Raw genomic sequence first — 21,491 nt, forward strand, 5'->3', positions numbered from 1 at the left:
ACATCCATAGGTTTTTCTGTTATGCATCACTGAGGAAAAATCTGAGCACAAAATTTCTGTGAATATTTGTATAATGAGAGGGAGTACACTGCAGGTTATTCGAGCATAAGAAACTGTTAGTGAAATCTGATTTTTGAGGGTTAAATTCAAAGGTGCCTTGTATAGTTTTCCACGTGTGCTCCTTGCAGAATTTTGATTTTGCTGCTGAGAAGACTGCATTTGAAATGCATGACAGACAGCTGCAATACCTTCCATACTACAGATAATCCTGATAAACATGCTTCTCACCCTGATAGACACAGAGATAAACAGCATAAGCAGCTAAGATTATAGCTTTGAATCATAGTAGCTTCTTTTTATCTAAAAAATCCCAATTACAACATTTGATATTTGTAGCTTCATGGGTTTATAATGGAAATATGAGACAAGAACTACAATTAAAAGGGAGGTAGTATAGTCAGAGATACAACACCAAAGATAAACCATCTTTAAAGTTTCTCAGTCTTTTGAGAAGCTGGCATTTAACTTTGATTTCTAGGAACAACACAAGAGAAATTTGCATTTCTATTCACAATTGGCTAGGAGTATTTTATATTTAAAAGTGATGCAGCCAGAGGCAGGGACACAGGGAGACTTAAAATCCTTCCATTAAGAGAGACTTACATTGGACATACCTTAGTGCACCGTGGTTGATGGGCAATGCCTGTGCCTCGGTGCCCATGGAGGTTTGAAGGGCAAAGTTTGAGGGAGTCCCACAGCTCCCTGTAGCTCAGCATCGACCTGAGCTCCTGGGTTGGGCAAGAAAGTTGGGTTCAAAGTTGCTCTTGCAGGGGCAGGCTCAGGGCCCAGAGCCTGTATTGACAAAATGCCTGTATTTCACACCTCAGTCTGAAAACATCAAAAACTATGCATGGAAAAGTAAATAAAAACAGTGTTTTACTCAGCTCTGTATAGCTCCAGTAATGCAGCTGAAGCAAATGGCTGGAATACGCATGTTGCAGGACTGAGGCTTTTGTTAAATATGTCTAAGAAAGAAAAAAAGTTAGCTGGAAAGAATTAAGTCCTCAGAGAAAAAAATGGGGCACGTTGTGTAGAGAGCCATCGCAGGCTGTTTTCCTTTGGTCTGAAACACCAGGAGCTTTTTGACATTTCCCAGCTTTTAGCGATATGTCTATGACACAAAATACTTCAGCTAAAGAAGTGTAGGATTTGATAGCACATGCTCTGTGATACTCTGTGGAACACCTATTTTGGCCAACAGATTCCGCTTTGAAGATTAAATAATGCTGATCACCTCTCCAGAGTGATTTGACAATTTATCTTAGTTAATTGGGCTTCAGTTAAGGTTGAGGGATTCAGCTTGGCCTATGGCCCATCTGGATCAGAGGAGCCAACAAAGTATAATTTAAAAATAAATGTACAGACTCCAATTAACTTTTGTGGAGGTTACACATGATTTGTTTTGGCTTAGCTTTAGTTTCTCATAATTTTGTTCAAAGAAATGATGCAATAATAACATTCAAACTTTTACAGAGAAACTTTTAAAAGAGACATCTAGACATTCTCTCTTAGTTTTGGAGAATGATTTGAAGATTTGGAAATTTTTATAAATAAAAAAAAATAGCCCATTCTCCTAAAGATGCTTCAAAGCAAATTTTACATGTTTGCATAGTTTAAAAAAAATTTCCTACATTAATATATCCTTGAAATTATGCTTTAATCAAACCCTTCTTTCTTTCCAGTTCTTTACAATACTTATCCCAGTGTCGCACAACAAAAACAATAAAAACAAAAGTGACAAGTATTTTGCTCAGCCACTTTCTTTGTTTATTTCAGTGGTGATTTTTAGAGCCTCTGAGCAAATTAAGATGTAGATCAATGTTTTCCAAGATAATATGCAGAATCCCATACATTATAGAGGATTTCCAGCTAAGAGTTTGATAATAGAAGTGAAAGATGATCTGCAGAAGTTTTTGAGCAATGACAGTGAATATAATGAAGACATTTGGGAAGGAATGTTTGGGAAAATATTTTATGACTGGTCAATCTTTGCCTTTGAAAATGTTTTTGCAATGGAAAATGGGTTTTGGAAATGGCCAGAATCTATGCCTCCTGCAGGAAATTACAGCTTTGCCCTGTGGGACCTCTGCCTTTGCAGCTTTGACCAGGTTCCTCCGCCAGATCTCATATCCTCTTCAGGTATTATCAGGTTCCACTTATTGCCACGGCAATGCTGCAGCAGAGGTACCACAGCCAAAAGAAAAATCACAATTTCCAAGTCAATGTAAAAACCTTTTTAAACTCAGGATAAGAGTGTCCTTCTGTGACACTGATCTGAGGCACTTTTGGCCTTCTGCTGAGGAAAGCTGGCTGTCTGTGAATTAAGGCATGGCTGATGGGATCGCTGGGTGCTCAGATGCTCTGAAAAACATCCTCTCTCAGATAGGACCTGTAGAAAAACAGGTCATATCTGGAAGGAGCTGAAGGTTAAACATTGAAGGCTAGAAGTACTTAAAATGCTCTTATCATTGACTTTCAAACATTGCATTGACTTTCAAATTCGTATTTAGGTACTGACATGAATAGTTTCATTTTCAGAGTTCTTTCCTTGACCTATAGTGCAGCTGCTTATTTAGACCCCAATTTAGATCATAAGGGTAGTTTTAAGACCCCAGGTTATTCTCTTCTTTCTGGTATCAGCTTATTAAAATAATTGCCAGATGTAGTGCTGAAAAGGTTCACCACATCTTTGGAACAAGGGTACAAGTGCTCTTTTCAGGAGATAAATTATTTTTTAAAAATTGAAGCTGAGACATTATATTATAAGATCATGCATTAGCCTTGGTGATTTTCTGTATATCTGTCAGAGAAAAAAGACAAATATACAGACTGGAAAAACAAATGTGCTTTCTTTGAGAACTTAAAAAGAGATATAAAGAGTGAAGCACAGTTTGTCCAGGTTTTCCTGCTGCAGTCGAAATCTCACTGCTCCTGGCTTCCTAGCAACAGTGCCTTCCTAACTCATGACTTGAGAAGGTACAGACAGAAATCAGTCTATCTTTAGGTATACAATTGATCAATCTATTGACACTCCCTAGAACTATTTATCTTCTAGCAAAGGTATACAATGGCAAGAGTGAGCACTGACACCATGCAAACAATATGGAAAATGACTTTTTTTCTTGTGATTGGCATATCCCGTCCTGTTTTCTCTTTCTCCCACCATCAGAATATATTGAATGACTCAGAAAGTATGGGTGTCAAAAAACCATCCCTCCCCTGAAAGAAAAAACGCAAAGGCAAAAGCCATCTTCCAGTGCGCTGCTGCCCTCCTCACCCTCGTAGGACGTTTCACTGTATCAACCCCTGGTACTAATGCAGGACTCTGTGCTCTCACCCTCACGCACAGTACCTCAGAATCCCACTCCCCCACCCACACCATATATTACTGACTAATATCCTCTCTGTGTCCTTTAAAATTTCCCCACACAGGCAAGCAATTAGTGATGGCTTGGTTTCCAGAATACCTCTTCAGATGCAGACTTGGTGGGAGGACACTGTATTTCTTGTACACCTATTTGATTTTACCTTTCTCTTTAATGATACAACTCTGAACACTCCCATGACCCCATATAGCTGGAATATTGTCTTCTCTCTGATTTTTGAGTATAGGAAGGAGATTTGAGCTGTTTTCTTATCTCTCTGGTCACCTTCACAGTTGCACTCTCCAGTGCTCCTCTGGTTCCATTAGGGGGAAATCTACAGTTAATAATTTTAAATTTAATTTTAACTTTTAACAGGATTAGTTCATTGAGGTGAATCTTAACAGGAAGGAATTTAATGCACATTAGACTGATGAACTGATGATGAACTTGATCACAGATTAAACTGTATGTTTGTACAAGCTTGGGTAGGCCATTGCTACATTGTTCAGTCAAATTTTTTAAATGAAAGCGACAAAATATTACTGTTAAATTCACCTTACTTTCCATGGATCAGATTTTAAGTCAGCCCAACCTTGCATTCAGCTTCCTTGCCAACCCTGACTGCCCTTGAGAGTTATTATTTTTTATTCTCCTTTTCTCAGATTGTAAGATTTTTGAGAATCTTTTCTTCATAAGTTTTTGCTTCTCCATGCAAAAATGTTCGTATGTGTAAAGTCATCTCTATTATGTTTTCAAATTTATGCACAATTCAGATAGCTCGCACAGCTGACCATAAACAAAACAAACCAAAGCAAAACAACCCTCCCAAAACCAACCAACCGAAAACAAACAAAAACCACCCCAAACAAAAACCCACAAAGAAACAAGAAGATATGAGGATAAGGCAGTTATTTTTCTTTTTGGGAGCATTTTTAGCAGCTGCCAGCAAAGGGTTTAGTTCACAAAGCCATCTTCTAACTTTGAGAAGTGGCAAATCCTCTTGGCTGTTGTTGGGGATATTAGAGATATACTTGAAAGTGGTCAAGCAAAGAATAACATATGGTGTAGCTTGATGGCTTCTCAGGGAAGCGGGTTTAGAATATCAATCCTGTAAGTTATTTTATATTCTCTGTTCTCAGTTCTGTTCTCATTCTAAAGAGTGGTAAGAGAATTTCCACTCAGCTTTTAAGCTCCATGCTAAACAATGCCTTTAAGGTCTATACATCAGACTGTGTAGGAATGTAATGTATCCCCAGTCAGGTTTTGATAACACATTTACGTAAGATGAATATTTTTAGCTTTGCTTTGCACTGGTTGAGGAATTTTAAAGTCCCTGGGCTTTTGTTTTTAGAACTACTTGCCAGATGACTTTACAACACAACAGATACTCTGTGAAGTTATACCATGACTTCATCTGAATTCCTCATCTGTGTTCAATGCTCATGCCTGAGTCTCTGTACTTCTAACTATTTTGTCTTCACATAGATGACACAGTTCAACTGCACATACATAACTTTCAGATACATATCTCACTCTGACAGTGGTTGGAAATACCACTGTTATTTTGGGATGGTGGGGGAAATCTGGAAGATAGGCATCACTGGCTAATCTGTAAACACCAAAGAAAAAGGGCTTAAAGCTGAATGGCAGAAGTGGCTTTCAGATTACAGAATGTCCAGAGCCCAGTTTGGATGGAAATCCACACGAGCTGACATTGACTCATGACATGTCTTATCTTTCAAGATACTGTGTTCGTGAGATCTTACTGCTTTAAAAATTGTGGTTTTGAAGAGTTGTAATGGGAGTTGTAATGTAACTTTCCATTCATGAGAGTTAAAAAGGTAGCTACAAGTAGGGTTGTACTGAAGCCATGGAGACAGCTTGCACTAAGGAGGTTCCCTGGCAGCAGTTAATACTCTATAACTAGTTCTTGAATGGATAATTCCAAAACCTATCCTGCAGTTTCTGTCTCAGCTTTTCTATATTATTCTAATATTTTCAATGATGCTGCAGCTTTCATGCCAGGATTCTAATGACACTTAAAACTTTTTTCTTTAAAAAACAAAATCATGTTAGCATGATTGAAGGTCCAGAATAATTTATTATTTCTGCTTTTATTGATTTTAGAGAGATGTTTATGACCTTGGCTTTTTCTTTGTTGGTTTTTGTTGTTGTTGTTATTGTTGTTGTTGTTGGTTTTGGTTTTTTTTTTTCCCAAGTGATAAAGCTGCATGTATAAAAGAGTAAACTCCTCAAAATGTCAAAAAAGTTTTCTCAAGCCATCAATCAGGGAAAATGTACAGCAAACTAAATTTTTTACAATGCAGCAATGTCAAAACCGAATTCAGTTTATTTACAATTTAAATACATTACATGAATTTAAAGTTCCATCAGACAAAATTGTTGTTTTCATTAAAGTAGCAGTGCAAAAAGTCCAAAGATTTGACATCAAGCCTGGAGACCATGCAATGCTCTTAAGAAATATGAAAACGACCTGTCTAGCTGCAAAGCTTACTATTTATTGCAGAGATGACCCCCACAAGGTCATCTGTGAAAATCTGACACAAGATAGGAAAGAAAAGGGCCAAAATTTCAAATCATAATACTTCTACAACTTCTTTTTACTCCTGAGAAATATTTTGAAGGGATTTTTAAATTACTTTTTCTTTGATCCTAATATGGTAGCTTCTTGATCAAGACATTGTTCTAAGATGAATGTAGCAACTGATTGCAGTTGTAGTAAGGTGTGAGTGCAGCAATAACTATACTAATAATGGTATTGTAATCAGATAAAGGAACAGACTGACATTCCCTCATTCTCTTCTGCTTTTTATCTCTATGCCTGAAATTTTTCACATCTTTCCAGATTAGTTAAACTGTATTTGAAGTAGTGCAGCCAGATTTGGGACACCAAATATGGGAATGATATCAGTAAACTGTAGCATATTCACTGGAGGCACAGAAGTTCAGTCAGGGCTTGAGCAGTTGCTCTGTGAGGGGAGGTTGTGGTTCCAGGACTGGCTTTGCCTGGAGACAGAATGGCTCTGGGGGCATCCAGCAGCGGCCCCTGGTACCTGCAGCAGGGTTGTGGAGCTGGAGTCTTCAGTGGTGTGTGGTGGGAGGACGAGACACAACAGCCACAAGCTGGAACAGAAGTTTTGACTGGATAGACCAACTCAATACCTAATTGAATAAAAGGAATGCCATTTTCAATGTTTATAATAATTCCTATTGGTTCTTTTTTTCTCAATTAAATTTGGACACGTAAAGTTAAAATCATCACACACGCAATGTTGCAGTTAGCTGAGTCTATGCCTCTGTGCTATGACAGTACCATGGTTCGTCCTAAAACAAGGCAGTCCAAAACCCTATCCCATCAGAAATCAAAAGGATTTGGAAATTATGCCACCCATATCTGGATTTTCTTCATATGACCTGCTGCCTGTAAATCTGCTATCTGCCTCAAAACATCTGTTTTAGAAAAAGCACAAGTTGAGAGTAATACAAGCTATAAAGTCTAACATGTCTAGAATAAATATTTTTATGTTTATTCTGTAGTCCCATTATTGTTTGTTAATAAGTCTCGAGCAGATCCATTGTTTTCAAGTATTTCCAGAACAGAAAGAACTCATAATTTGGGAATTAGGAAATTAAAATGTAGTAATGAGATAGGACATTACCCACTCCCTCAAAACAAAACAGAAAAAAACCCACAAAAACTGATAGTTTGGAAGAAGAAGAGATGTAGCAAAACTGATTTGGACACTGACAGCACAAGCTTAAATTTTTTTATTAAAAGCATTGCAAATGTAAGCTGGTAGAAGGAACTCAAACTTATTCTTTTAATAGAATTAAACAGCCATACTATTCTAAATCAGCGTTATTCCTTTATCGAGGGAATGTCATCAGATGTCTTATCACATACTCCATTTTACTGAATCCAAAAAGGGACTTTCATATCACCAAATGGCCATCTTGTGGTGGGCAGGGGATGAAGAAGAAATTGGAAAATGTACAATTTGAATTGAACTTCTCTGAATTTAAGCATGTAAGAACAAATCCAAAAACTCTTTACTTGTACATTACTTATATGCAAAGACCAGGGTGAACTTTCATCTGTTCTGCTTAGCCTCTGCTAGGTTATGTTCTTCAGGCCATGCACATTCCCCGAGCTTCTGCCCATCAAGGAAAATTGACCCACTTACATGAACAGTTTCTTATCTTGTAGAAATTAAAGGATAAGGGAAAAGCAGTGGTAACTGCCATGGACCAGCAGTTTGCTAACACAGATAGTCTAAGAAAAAATGATGACAATCACCATGTCTGACAGGATGCTGGCCAGTGAATTCTATTCAATTATATTTCACTGAAGTGAGTGAATAAGTTCAGGGAATCTTAGACAGCTTTAGAAGGGACTCGGACCACCGATCTTGGAAGAGCTGTCCAGAAAAGCGGAGGATTTTACCCTTATTCATATTCAAATTCTGTGAAAGATGAATATTTTGCTCTGTTTCTGAATCCAGGTCTGCCTGTGAATGTTTCTCCTTTGCCCTTCTTACTTTACATTGCTCTTCTCCAGGCAGAGTGAAACAACAGTAGATCATCTTTGCCAAATTGTATACAGAGCTTGTAATTAGAAGAAAACTTCTGAAGTCAAGATTGCTTCAAACCTCTCAAGCATTTTATGAGGTACTTAAAATGAGATTACAGTAATCATCATCAATATGACATTTTAATCTTTAAGAAAAATGGTCATGTAGTCAGTTTGATAACTACTTCAGTTCTTTGAGACTGCTCAGACTTAAATATATCCTTAGGAGGCACAAACTCACACATATTTAAATGCAGATCTTCTTTACCAAGGAAACATCATTATTGTGAATTATAATAAAGTGATGACCATTTGCAATATGTTCTATCCTCAAGTAGCAGTGTAATATCAGCATATTTTCTTACTGATGAACAATAAAGAGCCATAGAGAAAATTTTGATTTAATTGATACTGAATTTTTGTGGGAGAAACTAACACTTGTTAATTTTCTACCTAGAACATGTGGGTAGATATGTGGAGTCAGAAATCTATACTATTTCCCCCCTTAATTGAATCCATATAATTTCAAATTACTCCCACAACATTTTACTAATGGGATTAGAGATGTTCCAGGCAGGATCAGGAGCTGGTCAAGCTAGGGATTATATGAATACACAGGAAAGCCGGTTACTGCCACAGACATGTCAATAGAGAGGTCAGCTGCATCCTAGGAAAGAACCTTGGTTCAGCTGTCAGTTCTCGGGGGGTTGCATGGCTGTGATTTTGCTGGATGGCAATAACACTTAACCATCTGCTGCTGAATCTGTCTTCTCTGAAGTGGAGACATTTCCCTTGAGGACAGATTGTGGACGAGGTTGTGAAACTAATAAATTCCATATATGCGTCCAAGTTGATGGATAGAAAGGAAGTCTTGACTGAGACAAAGGTAATACAACACAGAAAGTCTTAACCTTAAATAGACCTGTTAGTAAGACACTGTCAATGGACACTGAGCATTTCAACAAAGGTTTCACAGGAAGCTTCCTGATAACTCTGTGTAAAAGATGCTCGAAAGACCAAATTAAAATCTGACTCCCCACTCCCACTCCGCCGAAGGAAGAGGAATTTCTACATTTGCTCTCAGTAGACTTATCAAGTTGATTTATCAAGCTTGAAATGAGATGGTGCAATCTTGATGGTGTTCCAATCAAACATCATCAAGCACTTGGCCCAGCTCCCCTCCAGCAATCCTGATGGGCTGCCTTAGATCCAGGGCACTCTTTTCTTTGGCAGAGAATTTCAGACTGTCTTGCACTACAAATCGAAGATGCCACAAGACACCAAAATCCTTTGTGACTCTACCATTCTCTGTCCAGTGCTGCCTTCTGCTCTGTGTACACTGGCTGACAGCCAGTAAGAGATTTCCTTAGACTGAAAAATCCTTTGCCAGCTGGATTCACTAGCTCCATGGTTTCCTTGTACTATTAGAGTGGCACAGCAGGCCTCCAAAGCTGGTGAGAAAACTGGTCTTGAACCTCCAAACAAAAAAGCTTCTCTGCAGGACTCTTTTTTGTTTTTGTTTTAATTTAACAGATGGTGATAAAAGTCAGAACTTGCCCACTGACAATCACTGCCACCTATTTTTATCAGAAAGGAACTTCTGAGGGCCAGATAATTTTAGAAAGAGCATATTTCAAAACAACTGTGAAAGTAACTCCTGGAGCCAATGTATCAGCGAAGAAATGGTGGCCAAGGCTACAAAGCTCTCCTGTTTTTGGCTCTTTTTTTTTCTTTAGGGGTATGCAAAGCTGAATCCAGCCATGGCCTGGATGCGTGACTGTATGAGTGGACATGTTTCCACACCTGCCAATGCCATAGCTATAGATCACCTGACAGTTCTGCTAATTCTTTACCTACTCTTGAAGCTCCACTGGAGAATGATTTTAAGAACACACTAAGCACTTCAATTAACACTGTCTGTCAACAAACAGGTGTTTTGCAAACAATTTCCCAAAAGTGTCATTGCCACATTGTATGTTAATTATCCATACAGTCACTTGTGTCATAGGACACATCCCAAGTCTCAAATGGAACCTATTTTCATAAGTAAGGTGAGGGATCAGCAGGTTCAAAAAAACTAACTGAAGAACTGAAATTTAGAATAAGTGGCTATCCTATCACTGCCAAGTTTTCTTATTTTGTTCACTCATATAAAAATTCTAACTAGAACCAAAGCACACTGAAATCATGTGGGAGAAAAGCTGATTGCACCATACCTATATCTCCAGGGAAACAGAGAAGACTCTACAGAATGGAAGGGAAGGAGAGGAAAGTACTTAGAGTTCACCTCAGTTCTGTAGACTCCAAAGACTGGAATTCAAGTTTTTGGTACCAACCCTTTTGGAAAAGTCTCGTTCATTAGACAGACATTGAAAGCTTGAATACCAAAGAAGAAAACAAAATAAAGAAAGAAAGCATCAAACAGTGCTCTGTAGGGTCCTTTAAATTACTCTCTATTCCGCAGGATGCAACGTAGGTATCCAACAGTAATTAATTTAAATTTAAAAAAAACTAAACAACAAACAAACAGAGAAGGAGGTCTGTGAACAGCTGATTTGTAGAGATCCAGGACACTCAGACTACCTGTATAAGAGCAAATTAAAAATATCCAGCATATACTTGAAACCAATTCCTATGGCAGGAATTAGCCAAGAAATGTGGTCCTTTTCTGGTCCTACAAGAAGGACTGAAAGTGTTTAGCCAGGCTAGTTTTACCAAGCCAAATACAATTTAGGCAAACAGGAGCTGAGAAACCCATACAGTGGCTCTTGGTCTGGGATTACTTTCTAGTCTGCAGTGACTTTGTTTCAAAGACTTCCTGAGCTACAAGTAAAGCCTTTGTGCCCAAGGCAGAGGTGGTGCCTCTTCTGTCCTACGCCCTTCGTAAAGGAATCATTACATACACAGTACCTCTGTGTCCTAAACATAACATTTAAGATCATTTAGTGCTCTGAAAAAATATGTAATTAAGATAAATGTAGAAATTTTCCTTTTTTTTTTATAATTCAAGGTTGAAGTGGTGGCTATCCCCCAAAGGATCTACTTTCAGAGAGGAATGAAACTCTATTTTTGGAGAAAAGAAATTATGCATTGAATTACTCCAGTAGGAACTATTATGTGGGTGTGGCATGAGGTGTGGGGACTTGTAGCAGATCCGAAGGAGCATTCTAGAATTTCTGTTTCCATTCTTGCCTTTCAACAGTGCAAAAAGTTCATTTAATGTCCTCACTTCATAGAGGATGATGGGATTAGGTGAGAGGTAGAGAACTATATTGTATTTTAATGAATATTCTGGCATTTTCTATTTCCGTTCTTGCCTTTCAACAATGTAAAATGTTATTTTAATGTTATTCCTCTGTGGAGATCAAAACTTGCTGGAGAAGCACTGTTCATCAATTTTCACTATTGTATTGAGCTTACTGTGTACAAGGAACACTGTGCTTCAGTAAACATGCTTATCTCAACCTATAAGTAATTTTCCATCTTTTTTTCTCTCCCCTGTGCAATTTGGGGAGGGGAGAGATAGAGCTCCCTGGTGGGCATGTGGTGTCCACCCACCACAGAACTCTGGTCAAGTTCATGATTTGTCATGTTGAAGTTTTGTCATGATTTTAAATGACAAGTTTTTAAAGATTCAGATTTGCTATTAAGTCATGGCTTATAAAGGTAATTAATGTTCAATGGCTATCATTATTTTTCAAAAAATTACATAACACAAAGAAATATTCAGTTGAAAGCTCTGCATACAAACCAGATTGACTTCCAGTGAGTTATCCCAAAGAGATTGAAGCAGAATAAATTCAAAGAAATTTGCACCATTTTTTCTTATATTTACTGATGTCTAGCCAACAGCTTTAAGGAAGACCAAAATCATAATCAACTTCATAATGTACATTTCAGAAGGTTTCTTGTGCCCCTTGGCACAGAAGACCAATGTACAGAAGACTGTTGTAATTTCTTTCATTGAATACAGCTCCAGGTGTTCTCATATAGTTAAGTGGGAAATGCTGAGATACTTATTGCATATTCTGTCTTAAATCTTACTGTTTCAAAGCTCTCAGAGCTTGTCTTGTTAGACCTGCTTTCACAAATTATTAATGTCATTCAAAAATAATAAGCATGTTGAGTTCATGCTGTAAAATGTGAATTAGGTAAAAATAGGCAGGAGTTCTAATATCAATTCGACTCCTTTGTCATCAGATGCATTGCCATTGTTCTCTTTTCACTTGGGTTATGGAAGTGATTTATAAAGCAATATGATAATGGAGGAAGAACTGGAAATCCTGGGTACCTCCAATTCTCAGTGTTTTATACAGCCATCATCTTTAAATTCTGCAATACAATGGAAGTATTTGCTTGTGTGAAAGTGTTTACAGAACATTCATAATAAAAGTGTGTAGACATGGAAACTAAAGAAGAAAATAATTATTAGACTGTCAAAATGACGTTCAGATATTAGTTATTTCTTTGTGTGATTTTACAATGTAGCTTTAAGACATCAGAAAACGAAGCAAAGCAATATCATCCCTGACAGGAAACAAAAAAAGAAGTAGATTTCATTTACGAAAGCATATGCAAAACAGAAGTTCAGAGCAGGAAATGAACAAAGTTATTTTTGATCTCATGTAAGGTCGTGTAAGGTCAATTGACCTATAGTAGGAATAGATCCCAACTAATAAGGACCATAATAAGGCATGTTTATATATAAGAAGGGAATAGTCTTCCACTCTTTGAAAAGAGCAGGAAAGAATAGCATATTTATGGAAGCTGATTCAATCCACTTTAATCTATTGAAAAATTACAGGCAAAGAAGGGAATAAGTGGGCAAACACATGAAGAGTAACAAGTTAGAAGAATTTACAGAAGTTTCCTGTAAGCACACATCAGCCTAGGTAGAGGGTTATTCAGATGTTAACTTCTGTTCTTGTTTGGCTCCAGTCTGACCACCAACACAAACAGGGGCAAGTCAGAGCCCAGTGTTCCCAAGCTGAAAGAAAATTTCCTCAACAGGTTAATTATTTCCGCAGGAGTCCAATTGTTTTCCAGTCCAGTTTCTTTATGTTGCAGAAGTAGAGCCCAAGGCTGAGTAAAGAAAAAGGGAGGAATGGACCTTGCAATGGGAACACTGCCATTTGTACCTTAGGATGTATTTAACACCTTTATTCTCCTCTCCACTGCAAAGTATTAGCTGCTAATTTTATAAGGTTACTCTAGTGCAGAGGCCAAGTGAGAGAGCATCAGGCTGACCATTATATCTGCATCATTGGTATGTATTACTTTCATTTAATTCTGCTTTTTACTGTTCCCTCGGGTTAGTTCTTAGCCTACTCATTTACAGTCTGTCTTCATTTTTTCCTTTTGTCTGTTTCTCCTTTCTCCTAGAATTCTTGTCTCAAAGTTCAATTACCTTCCCTAAGTTCTTACTCTTTTTTCCCACTTCTGCTCTTTTCTTCCCCCTCTTTCCTTGGAGGCAACCTCCTTCTCTTGTCTTCAGTCTTTCTAATATGAAATTCCAACTGCTACCCCTTTCTACCTTATCTAAAAGGGAAATAACACCATCACCACCACAGGCTTTGAAATTATCGAAATGCACTGCACTTAGACAAACTTGGATTTGATCCAACTGTAGCTTAATATGTAATTCAGCAACTAACTTACATTTACATGACTCAGAAAAGAAAACCATGCAATAAAACATTACATTGAATGAGAAATGATTCAGTGAAAACATTATTCAGAGTAGGCAATTACTGAGTGAAGCTATTATCCACAGCAGACAGTTACTCAGTAAAAATGTTATACAGTGCAGGCAAATATTCCAGAAAACATTTGACAAGGACAGCAATTATTCAATAAACAATCATAATTGCACCCAATGGAGTACACTTGCCACGAACAGTACAAATAATTAGCAGATTCAAAGGATGTTACTGAGACTGCCCAAATTTTAGCTAATTTACATGGTAGTTATGTTCTACAGGACAATCAGAATCTGTCAGTGAGGGACAACTTGTTTTTTCTATTGTTTCTTCAGTTCTAGGAAGTAATGCCACAGTTGTGTCAACTTTATTGAAGAAGCAAGTGTAGTTTGATCCATTTTCTGGAGTTAATTAGCCTTTTCCAAGAATGAGCATTACTCACATGATTCCCTTCTTCAGTTGCTTCTTTTGTCACACTTTCCATCCTTTGCTGACCTTATCAATAGCTTTTTCCCCTACTTTTTTACCCCTGGCTTATTCTTCAAATTTCTCCAGGTTTTTGTATTCAAAGCAGAAATTAATTTCTGTTTCTTGTTGCCCAAAGAGTTGTCACATGAATTCTATTTCTATTTGTAGTAAAGTTCCCATTTCTGCTCTCTTTCAGTGGCTCCCAGCAGGAGACAGCTTCCATTCTTCCTAAGTCCAGAACTATCACTTCTCCTTTTGCTTTGGTAACTTGATCAAGTATTCTTTTCCTGCTGCCCATCTTATGCATTTCTACTTCCTTTTTCAGACATTCTCAAACTGTATTTCAACTGTTTTCCTTTGACTTAATCCATATATTTATTATTTACCTTCTCCAGCATCCACTGTAACTTCACAAAACCACTTATTGTTTGAAAATCGTGGTAATTTTTGTTATTGCTGTGAATGCATACTTTTGTATCTCATCTTGCTTCATTGCCTAATGAGAGGTTTTTAAGCAAACCATCTGACTGAAGTATGGATTATTCTGCTGCTGAGTTATTTTGGTCCATGAAGATGCTAATTACTTTCAGCACAGTTTGGTTTTCTAAGTGTCTATATTTAAACATATGTAACAAAAACGGCTTATAAAAATAAGGGAAGTAACAGGAGAGTTGCTGGGATCCTGCATGTAGAGTGGCTTCATTAGTTTCATTATACTGATTTCTGTATTGTAGATCAGTACAAGTCATGCCAAAATCAGGGTTCCCCAGTGACACTGCATCACCAGATAGGTAGAAGTATTTTGGTCTTATTTTTAAGGACAGATTGGCAGCAGAACTCCAGAGGTATTACTGTATTGCAACAGCAAGGCCGGCAGAATTTCGGTATTACTTGGTAAAGTGTTGAACTATACTCAAAAAAGCACTGGTACTCATGCAGAAAGTGCCTGCATAGGGACTTACATCACCAATGCTGTGTGATATACTTTTCCCACTAGAGTTTTGCTGGCCAATTTCCTTATGAAGACAGTCTTTATATGATGTAACATTAAAAGTGCCATGGAAGTGGTCCTCAAAGTGATAAAAATCCTTTCCTGATTAAAATTTTAAAATATTAAAGTCTCAGGAAAATTAATGCATTGGAAGTAGACATTTTTCACTTGAATACACTGAGTATTTTCTATCTGTCTCTGGGCTTGAAGTCACAAAAGCTCAGCCAAGCAAGAGTACAAAATTATCTTCTGTTTCTGATTATAATTAGAATCAAACTATTTTAATCAAGAAGAATAATTAAACATTTTATTAATTATCTTACATACATTTCTGGTCTTTAAAATGTCAGAAATGCCAGATAACAATTAAAGTCACCCTACATCTCCCTTACTCCTTCTACCATTCTTCTTTCAGCCCAGTTTTCTCAAATACTTGCTTGAATCCTTTTACTGAAACACCCTCATTGCACCTGATCAGGAAATCACAGCCAAATTAATATGAAAGAAGGAAAACACTTAGCAAAAATGATGAGCCAACTTAAATGTGAACAATTTAAAATACAGAATCTGTAATATGTACACTCTACACCAGCCACAAACACAGGTTTCAATTAACTAATTGCCTGAATCATCCTTGTCCCCATCCTTCTCTTTCTTCAAAATTTCTTGGAACTGCTCATATTTCTGCTTGTCTGAGATCTTTGTCAGCTAATTTGTTACAGGTCTTTAGTCATATAACTCAATTGGCTTTAATTCATTTACTGTTCTGTAAAGCTAGATTTGATCCTAACAATCATTTTCAGAAGTGACTTCTGCACTGGTCATTTTTCTAACTCTTTCCTAGCTGTGAGGAACAAAGGAAATTTTGTAAAGAAGCCTCAATCACTAGTTTTCCTGTGAACTAAACCAGAAGCCTGCTCTGAGTCACTTCTTCCAGGGAGAATCTTCACACAAAATTAGAGATCTACTACTTGTAATGTATGCTTCTGACCCCTGATTCACACACTCCATTCATTGGCTCTCTTTCCCCCCCCACCCTTTGGGAAACAGACATAATTTTAAACCTTCAGGAGATGGGAATAAAGTGCAAATGATTATAAAATATAGTTGTTCAGTCTTATATTACATCCCAGCTGATGACTCACAATAAAATATCTCAAAATGTAAGCCAAAAGAGGAACGACTTGTCCTATGCTACAAGATAAGCTGCCATTAAACTGCCTACAAATGTGTGCTGATCTCACTCCGAAAGTATAGATTATAGACATTATGAGATGGTTCTTCACAGCTAAAGCAGTTGCTGCTTGTCTGACTACATTCTCACTCTTTTTTTTTATGCCCGTGGCTTGTCATGAGTATCTGTGGGTACTTCTTGGGCACGGTGAGGTCATATCTATGCATTTGGCATAACTACCTGGGCTGAGACCCAAGAGGCAGTTTTTACAGACACGGCTTAATAGAAAGTTTTCACTGTCACTTTGAACTGATCAGATAGGAGTAATATCAGGGAAACTCACTTTTGTCACAGGGATCTAACAAAGCCCCTAATTTGAAGGACATTTGTGTTCAGAAGAGATAAGCTCAAATGGGAATAGGAGGAATCCCTCAAGGCGAATAAGGTCAGTCTTTTGAGACAAGCCTGAAAAGAAATTGGCCTGTTTAGCCAGCTAAAAAATAGACAATGTGGGATCTTTACCTGTGTACATATACACAAAGAGCTGGGAGTATAGGAGGAGAAAGAAATTAGGAAGAAAGAAAAGCTGCTCATGTGAAATAACAAATGCACTGTAAGACCAATTGATCTGAACTAATAATGCCTACAGTTAAGCTAACAGAAGGTCACAAAAACTGCCAGGAGAAAGTTTGTTTTCTCTTAGGAGCTGTGTGGGGAAAAATTCAAAAGCCAGGATAAGATCATGGCAGCCCAGACCAGGATTTGATTGTGCAGGGTCTTGTCTATGTGAATTTGTTTAAATGTAAACAAATACACACATGTAATGTCATACCATTATTTTTCTCTTTTTTTCTTTTCTGAACTAAAGAATAGTGACAAGAATCTCTCAACTTTCTTGTTTATTGCTTTCTGTATTAACCTCAAATTTCCCCTAGTTCCTCAGTACCCTGACAATCTTTCCTGCTTTTTCTTTACCCGTATTTGCACGGGTGACAGTTGCCCTCCACAGCCGGTATTGTCCTTTCAGTGTGTCTGTCCTGTTCTCGTGATAATCTGACTTTTTTTATGTCTCTGTTTCTGCCATGCTCTAATTTGTGCTCTTTCCCCTTAAACAGCAAATGCCTGCAGTGCTCAAATTGCATCACTGACCTTCCCTCTTGTTACAAAACCTTGTTATTTAAGAAATCTAAGAGTTTTTTCAATAGAAAAAAGGAGAATATGGAGGAAGGATGTGTGCTGACATTTCAAATCCTCAGAGCTTTCCTGAAAATTCACAGCGACAACAAATTCCTGCAGTTCTCTAGCAGGCTGATCTTTCTCTTCTCTTCGCTGGCAGCTAGGGAATGCCTTTGGCACCTGTGGGCTGACTGCAATCAGATTGCCCCTGCAATCTAGACTTAACTTTGCTGTCTTCATTGAAACCTAGTTAAATCGGCCACCAGCCCAAACTGGTGCTTAAAACTACAGTCAGAACAGAAGAGACATGAAAATGGGCTTTAGAGCCCATTGCAGAGAGGTGCCCCAGAATGGAGAATTTGGCCATGACAGCCTGTCTTGTGCTGTGGTGCCTGATGTACTGAATGGACCATGATGTGGCCATGGGACTGTCCCACTCCGTCCTCTCTTTGGCCATCACAAATGCCAAGCAATGTCAGGATCACAGGAACCTGGGGCAGGTCTGGGATGTCAATTACAGTCAGGATGGAGGGATTTGTCCCATTACAACTAGTGTGAACCATTGACTTCCCTTTAAACCAGGATTTTGCTTTCTGCTTGGTGCTAATACTTTGTCATCGCACGCCAACAGCTCAAGATCTTTTTGCTTTCTAAATCTTCCCCATAAAATTCAAATATTTAACTGTGTCTAGGTATGAAAACCATTTCATGTTGCACTTAGATTGCTGGTAAAACCACTTCAGGTTGCTTGTGAAAAAATGCCAGCTTGTCTTCCCTAAAAAAAGAGACAGACAAATCAATAAAGTGTGGTATTTCATTTTGTCCAGCATAATGGGAAAGTAAATTAGTCAATAATGGGATCTTCTAGGTAAGTCATTCTAACTCCGTTCGTTTCACACAACCTTTTGGGATAAGTGTGCTTAATATCTTTATGTGGAATGCCTACAATTTGTTATAATTTTATACTCCTTTCTCTCTAAGGGAAACAGAATCTCAGCAATGCTTTGGAAATGGGATTAGAAGAGAGGCTTGAAAGGTTTGAAAATCTTTTTCACAGTAAAGCACTGCAAAGCTGTCATCAGAGTAAATTTCTACAAAGGAATTTCCCTAGATTTTTACTGCTGTAAATGAAAAGTGTAGCCCAGTGAATGAGAGTCCGGGGTTTGGCTTGATGTGGGTAATCTATAATCTTACAGAAGCTGGCAAATGTGAGCTGTTCTCAGTAAGCAAATGTTTTTACAATTGAGAAAATGCATGTGTCATAGGAGATATCTCTTCACAAGAACAAGAAGACTTTTATTGCTCATTTACATCTAACTTGCACAAAATGTTTCAAAAACATCTTGCTAGAAAATATAAATATATAAAAACACAGAGTTTAAATATTGTGTGTTAGTTTTGTCTTAACTATAGTTTTTGGTGAGACATTTGTTGGTAGCACAGCTGATATTATGTATATTAGGTTTTTTAGTGAAAACAAGTATGAAGTGGTAAACATCCCTGTGCATGATAATGCAAACAAGGCACATAATTTTGTATCTGGCAGTTTGTGCAAGCAGAGTTGAGTCATGCAGGGCTCTGTTCAGCTGAAGAGCATACTCCCACCTCACTCAAATAAAAAAGCTTGCAGAGGTTTGAAAGAGAGTTTCACTCAGTGAGTTATTTCATTTAAAAAAATTATATAAATTGTTATAACTCATTTAACTCTGCTGTACATTACTAAACCAAATTCAACTGTGTCAAAAACCTGCTTGGAGGCACTATTGCTTTTGAATAGTTGTGTGGATTAATGCAAAAAAACCTGCTACACTGATGTTGAAACTATGGAGCACTCCAAGAAAAGCTGGGTTACAGCAGTTAGCTTTTACTTTGAATGTTGATTTTTCCAAGGACATGTTGTACATCAGCATCTAAACCTTGGTGATCTGTGTTTACTTCTTTTCATGATGGCAGTGAAGTCTGTCACATGCCCAGAAGCTAGTGTAATGACCCTTTAAAACAGCTTTACTGCCTAAAAACTCAATGTTATGAAAGTCTGAGGAAAATTCACTTTGTAAGAATGGCTTCACAAGAAAACCTTGTTCATTTTTTAAACTGTATCTCTATGGTATGATAAAACAGTCGGCATTTAATTACTTTTATTTTTCTGTGTTAGCGTCCCTGGGTTGTAAGATGCAGTGGGGATGCAACTCATATTCCTCTCTCCTTTATCCAGATTGCTATCCTGCTACTAGTGACGTACAAAATTGTATTTTTATGGTTAGGATCATGAATCAAATTTACATAGTTGGGGATGAAGTCAATAAGTAAGAATATTTATGACACCGAGAATTCATTGTATTATCTATCTTAATTTATCTTAATTATATTGCCGGTTCTTTGGGCAGGAGTTGGTCTCACCTTTGTTCTGTGGCGCCCAGCTTGAATGTGTGCGTCTGCACATATAAACTCTTGTGTTTTGTGCATTCTGACTTCACCAAGATCCTGATCATAGTGATGAAATATAAGAAACCTGTCAAGTATCTCTATGATATATCTATCAATAGAGCAAGGAAAATAGCTCAGTGCTCAAAGCCTAAATTAATTTAAATTTCCATTACAAAACCCTCATCCATACTCTGCAGGATTGTGTTGCTAGACATTAATAATATTAAACTGTGCACAGCCTCAGTTGAGAACTATTTCACTCTTACTTCAGAAAGAAACTTCTCAGGCTTCTGCCCTCCAATGGGTAGTCATGGTACACTGAGTCATCCAAAAATACTCGCCAGTTCTAATGAAAAAATCATCTCAGTTGTGTAGGTGTTTAACTTCACTAGAAAGTCTACAGGGTGCATTGCTTAATGCAAATCATAAATAATTGGATATTCCATTCTGTTTTCAATCAGGCTGAATATGCCTGCTTGATTTCTTCTGGCATCCCAGGATTTCATTTTTTTTCCCCACAGGATTATTTTGGAGACAAAATAAGACCACTTCACAGTATGCTGAAATAATCCTGAGAAAAAGAATGTGCCTGGTTGTGTAATGTGATTAGAGACATGTGGAATTGGGTAAAATATCGTCTAAAATAAAATAAAAATCCAAACATTTTATTAAATTCATTTTATATTTTTCTAAATAACCATTTGTTATCACATCTTATCTAAAACTATTAAAGAAAATAAAATATGCTCACTTTGAATGAAAATTTAATGTATCAAAGCTGAAAAATTCCCTACTGACTCAGTACAAGATTTCAAGCAGTTAATTACATTCTTTTAAATAGTTTTTCAATTCAACAACTTTTAGCAGTGTGTGGAATAGTCTCTATTTTCTTTAATTACTCATCACAGAGGAAAGATGTAAGTAACTTAGTGCTTCAAATAAGAAACCAACATTTTCCTTGTGTTGGGAAAGTTAGAGGAAGTTTCACTGTGAGCACAAGGCAAGAATAGGTATTTCTAAAACAGAAGTGAAACATCTGTCGAAGAAATTTTATTTTATGAAACTACTCTCTTGAGCTTTTTGGTAAGGTCAGATGACCAGTGACATACCTTGAACACCTTAGAAATCTTACCACTACAGCCACGTAGGTTCCCAAGCAGGAACCACGTGGTCAACATCTCTACTCTTTTCTGTGGTTTTTTTTTTTTTTAATAATATCTGAGGTCTCAGTACTCTCAGGCACATGGCGATGGTGCTGTGCAGGAGTTGGACTCTGTGATCCTTGTGAGTTCCTTCCAATTCAGCATATTCTGCGACCCCTGAACTTGCATCAAAACATTCCTTCAGTTACTGCTTAGACTGCCATAGAGTTTATCACACTAAAAAAGCCCTGAAGCTTCAGGAAGTTAATGATTTCTGTGGGCTGTCTGTGATTTCTGTGGTTTTGACTGATCTCTTCAACCATCTAGTGAACTGGACTGTGAGACATATGGGTTTTTTCAGCCACTCACACATTTTACTGGGCTGGGATTAGCAAGAA

The 21,491-nt window shown here is 37.5% G+C and overlaps 1 long non-coding RNA gene across 1 annotated transcript in view; it reads left to right on the forward strand.

Moving 5' to 3' along the window:
- The first annotated feature begins 13,105 nt into the window (after nucleotides 1-13,105).
- The window catches only part of LOC102040025, a 22,956-nt gene continuing 14,570 nt past the window's right edge, over nucleotides 13,106-21,491 (forward strand). The window contains exon 1 of the long non-coding RNA XR_265271.1: nucleotides 13,106-13,282. This is a non-coding gene — a long non-coding RNA (uncharacterized LOC102040025). The remainder of the gene's footprint in view (nucleotides 13,283-21,491) is intronic.

The sequence above is a fragment of the Geospiza fortis genome, unplaced genomic scaffold (genome assembly GCF_000277835.1).
Source record: "Geospiza fortis unplaced genomic scaffold, GeoFor_1.0 scaffold53, whole genome shotgun sequence".
Lineage (NCBI taxonomy): Eukaryota > Metazoa > Chordata > Aves > Passeriformes > Thraupidae > Geospiza > Geospiza fortis.